Raw genomic sequence first — 5005 nt, forward strand, 5'->3', positions numbered from 1 at the left:
AGCAATGCTGTAGAAGAGAGGACAACAAGGCCTGTGCTGGGATGGGGAAGGCTGCTTCATATCAACTTTCTATGCACACTGGATGCTCTGGGCTCAGCCCTGCAACTTACCTTGTATGAAAATTCTTCCCCTCAAGCAGACTTGACCTGATGACCGCAGACTTGGTGAACTGAAGTTTTGCTAATTAATGTATTTATTGTGAGTCCTATTTCACTTCAGACAACACTTCTGAGAAGAGACTGCTGGGTGCCAGCCACTACGGGTGCACAATGTGATGCCACAGAGCTGAGTCTTTGGGTCCACCTACTTCATGCTGACATTACACTGTTGTTGTTACTGGATGGTACATGCTGTGTAATGCCCAGAGGCTGTGCTTGGTGATGGGGCTCTTGAGCCTGGGGGGGAAACAGCTCCTGCCCTGAGAGGCTTGTCATCTAATAGAGGACATCTCAGTTCTGCAGCTGCCAGGCCCATGGTAGAGGGCAGGAGTCTATGTGCTTGTGGGGAAGAAGGGGTGAGAACTCTTTGAATGAACACTTTTCCCTAGCCATGACTTGGAAAGGTAATTTGCAAGCATTCAAACCATTTATTTTGCTTTTATAAGTCAGCATAGCCCTGTTGAAGTGAACCTAAGTTGATTTGACCAAGTGAATGAGCTGGGCCTCCAGCTCTTTGTTGTGGACGGAGGCTGAGATGTTTACATTTTTATTTCAGGAAGACAGTGGATTTTCTCTGCAGATTGAAAAGTACAGTACAGTGAGAAGTAAACTGATCCCACATTAAGTCACTGGAGGCTGAATAGACCTTCTCTGTAGCATGATACCGGAGCAGTCTGGCAAAACGTTTGCATATTTGTCAGTTACTTTTTATAAAGGAGGATGAGAGTGAGTATCTGTGTGTACTTTGAGGCACATGTAGGTTGTAGCTAATTAAATAGTGGAAGCTGGGTGTGTAGTTGTGAACAGCATTAGAGAACATGTTAGAAGTGGGACTATTCTCGTCAAACTCCATGCTAGAGTTACTTGATGCATCTATTGGTAGGATCCTTTTTCACTTTCTTACCATTTATTTCATCGGGCTGGAAATTTCCATGCTAAGTGCCTGTTACAGGTTGCTGCTTTGATTCTTTTACATTCTAGCAGACAGCACAATTGTGTCTCTTTTTCCAGTGCACGCTCTAGTCTGGGTGCCGAATGAAACAGAGCTCCAACAGGAATGAAGGTATAATGAAAGGCCATACTCTTAATGCATTTTTAGGAAGAACTTATATTAAGCTTGCATAGGCAGCCTTCCCTCTGGCTTTTTGTGACTTTTTAGGCACTCAGTCTCTTAAATGTCCTTTCAGACTGCATATGAGATTCGGGAGTGAGGTGGACTGTGGATAAGAATGTGAACATGAGTAAAAGGCTGAGCTCAGATGTGTGCTTACCACTGCATCAAAGCCTGTGCAACAGCATAAGCATATTTAGAGAGAAACCCCATCACACATAAGTGTTCCCAGTCAGGAGGCATTAAACAGTAAACACAACAGGGTGCTTTATTCCCCACAACAGTCTGTTTTTAAAAAGTATAATTTTCTGGTTTTATGAGAAAACTGTTAGAACCAGATAAATAGATAGCTTTGTTTGTACTTGTTTCTTACAGATGTTATATGGGTTGTCTATTCTGAGTGGCCCAATGTGGTGTCATTGGAGCCCCAGGGTTCTGATTTCTGCAGCAGAGTCAATTAGGGGGTCATGGACATCCAGGGCCCTTGAGGGCCATGTCCCAGCTCTTTCAGCAGCTCTTACTGCAAAGCACATGCTCTCTCCTGACTGTCATGCCTCTCTTCCCTTTTGTGACTCGCAGCTGAACACGATGGTGCAAACTAAATTAGCCTGATTTAATTTGCACTCAACTCAGTGGGGGATGTTATAAACACTGATTTACTGTGTACAGGAGCATCACTGGAAGAACCGAAAAGGTTGATTGGCAAAGTGTAGGTCTTGCTTTTTCAGCACGTTCTGAAAAAGATGGTCCCCAGCACCCACAGGTATGGCCGGGGGAGTCTGCATGAGTGCAGGGTGTTCACAGCAGGACTCTGACATCATGGGATGAAAATCTGTCAGTCCCAACTGCGTTTGTTGCACCATGTGTGTAATCAGCTGAGCAAGAATTGTTAAAGGCTATGAGTATGCTGGACGTAGCTCTGCCACAGTGTGCAAAACTGTGGTGCAGGACACCCAGTTTCAAACTGCAGTTCATTTTAATGTTATACACATTGTTTTTTATATCAGGTGTTGTACTTATTTACTTCACACCTCCTTAATGCAGAGCAATGTAATTGCAGGGAGATTATTTTGCTATTGATTACTTGATCCAGGAAAGAAACAAAATTCATCCATGCCATGAATCACTAAGCATTTGCAGCAATAAACTTTATTGAGCCATGTGACTTGCTGTTACAGAATTGTAAAGAATGCTTTACTGGAATGATTATACCAAACCATGTACAATTCAAACTGAATTATCTGGCTCACAATAAAATGTTTCTGGCAAGGGCACCTACTCGGACACTGTGAGGCTTTTATATTGCTAACAAAATAACGTTTTCTGGGCAATTCTGAAGATATATTACTCCTCATTTACAATGTGCATTGTGGAAAAAATGGTCTAAAAGGCGGCTGAAGGATGCATTCGTTTGTAACCACAGTGTTTATAGAGATGCTGAGCTTTGCAGTGGGTGGTATTGCTCTAGCAGAAATGAAAGAAAAGTGGGGCTGCAGCTTGAGACTAGTATTGCTAATGAAGGTCCTTTTTGGAAAAGGCAGGTGCAAATAACAAGAATAGCAAATAATGGGTGGAGCATGAAGAGGAGCTGGATGATACACTGCAACAGTAAGTCTGAGATGGAATTGAAAGGAACTAATTAACCTTTTGCAAGCAAAATATTCAGCTAGAGCTTGTTGCCATAAGATGCACAGGCACAACTGGAAGTATTTTGTGTGTCCTGGTTATAGTTGGTGCACATGTTTAGTGTGCAGTCAGGGTACAGCTGGTACCTGTCAACCTTGCTGTGTGTGTTCTGCATGGTCAGGGCTTCTCTCCAGATGACAACAGGATGGGCTCTGCTCTCAAGCCTAACAGAATTCAAACAGGGGTTATGACTTCCAGCAGCGACAAGCACACCTGGAGCCATCATCGCCTCAGGGAAGAGCTGTGGCAGAGACCTGACAATTTGGCATCAAGCAGAAGGCAAAGAGCTGCCCTCTGGAGACAAACTACCCCAAGGCAAATCACCCCAAGATGATGGGGTACCCTTGGACAGCTAGTAATTGACCACCTTTGGAGAGGTACCAAGCTGGGCCAGGTTTGAGGGCTGTGTATTTCTACCTATCTGTGTATTTATTTCTGGGCAATTAAATTAAGTAATTTAATAATATAATAATTTACTATAATAATTTAGTTAATAAAATAATTAAAATTTGATTGAATGAAAATCTATGTGCTGTTGAGACACTGCAGTGTATTCCTCTGTCTGAGATCACATCTCTCCTTTTCAACAATTTTAGAGTACAGCCAACAAGACTCCTGCCTTAACTAAAGGCATGTTAGTCCTTTGCTGTGAGTTATTATATTAATGTAAGTGGCTACTGCACCAACCATCATCATGGTTGGCCAAGCTGTGCCAGTGGACTTTGACCATACCATGAGATCCTCTGTGCAGAGTGAATAATATGTTCCTTTGTTTTAAATTATTAAGCAGCAGCTGTAATCCTAACTCATTGACCCACAAAATGGGATCTCTAAAGGGCAAGTTGTCATTGCACTGGAGCCACAAAAATGAGGACTTTGAAGCTTTTGTAAGAAAAAGCCTGTTTCCCAGGGCAGGTGGTGCACGAAGGCTGGCAGCTGAGCAGAGCGGGTGCAAGGGGTCCCACCAGTGTAGACCTTTGCGTGGGGCAGTGATGGGAATGAAGAGACAACATGGGAATGTGGAGTCGAAGCCACTGCCAAATCTGAGTGTCCACCAGTCCTTGCTCACCTCCTCTCCAGTCCTAAAACCCCCCATGAGACTCGAGTAAAAGAGTAGGGTTTCAAAATCTGAAAACCTTAAGTATTATTTCCTTTGTAAGCTTTTTCAGGCCAATGCTTCAAGCTTTCTGCCCAGACATGGAGGACTGGGAGACTTTTCCCCCAATGTTAGTCCTACTGGGCTTCAGCTGAAGGCAACCCTGTGCTACAATGAGGAAGAGGAGTGAAAAGCTGGAGTTTCCCACAGGTGTGACGTATTCATCCAGACTCAGAAGAGTTATAGGCAAAAATCCCTTTTGTCATTATTTACAGTGCCACAGTGCTGAGGGGTGAAGATCAGGTCCTCAGGGTGCTGGCTGCTGTGTGACCCAAAGAGCAGAACTTGCCATCTGTTACACTTAGAAAAAGAAGTACAACTGTCTGTGTTCAGCCCGAGGCTCTGCAGTCCACACTTGATCTGAACCTCAGACTCCTAAAGCCCAGCCTACCAGCTCCTTTTCCCTTTGTGTACCAGAGTGTTGCTGCTCTGAAATCCCTATCCTGCTGTGAGCCAGGTTTTTCCCATGAGCAGCGCTTCTTTCTCACATGCACTCAGGAGATCAAGTTATGATCCCATCCCAAGGTTTGGGGCTTGGCAAGAAGCCAGTGATCGCTGGGCAGTTCTTCTGCACCTCGCCATCTGCACACGCATCCCTGCACATTCCCATGTACCCCATGTCACATTCCTCAAAAACAGTCACAATACTGTGCTGAAAAAGAGGGGAAAAAGATGATCTTTATTTTTATTCTCCTCTCCTGTTCAGGGAGCAGCTCCTTGCAGAATGAAATGCCAACGAGCGCCTTTGCCTTCCCTTCCTGCTGTGTCTTACTCTGGGTTAGACCCGAAATGCAGTATCACCAAGCTTGAAGTTCAATTTATCAGTGCAGTCAGGATTGATTTGTTACACTACCTGTTCTGGGGAAATGAATGTCTCCATCGCGCTCCCTTCCA

Source organism: Nesoenas mayeri (assembly GCF_963082525.1).
Source record: "Nesoenas mayeri genome assembly, chromosome: 3".
Lineage (NCBI taxonomy): Eukaryota > Metazoa > Chordata > Aves > Columbiformes > Columbidae > Nesoenas > Nesoenas mayeri.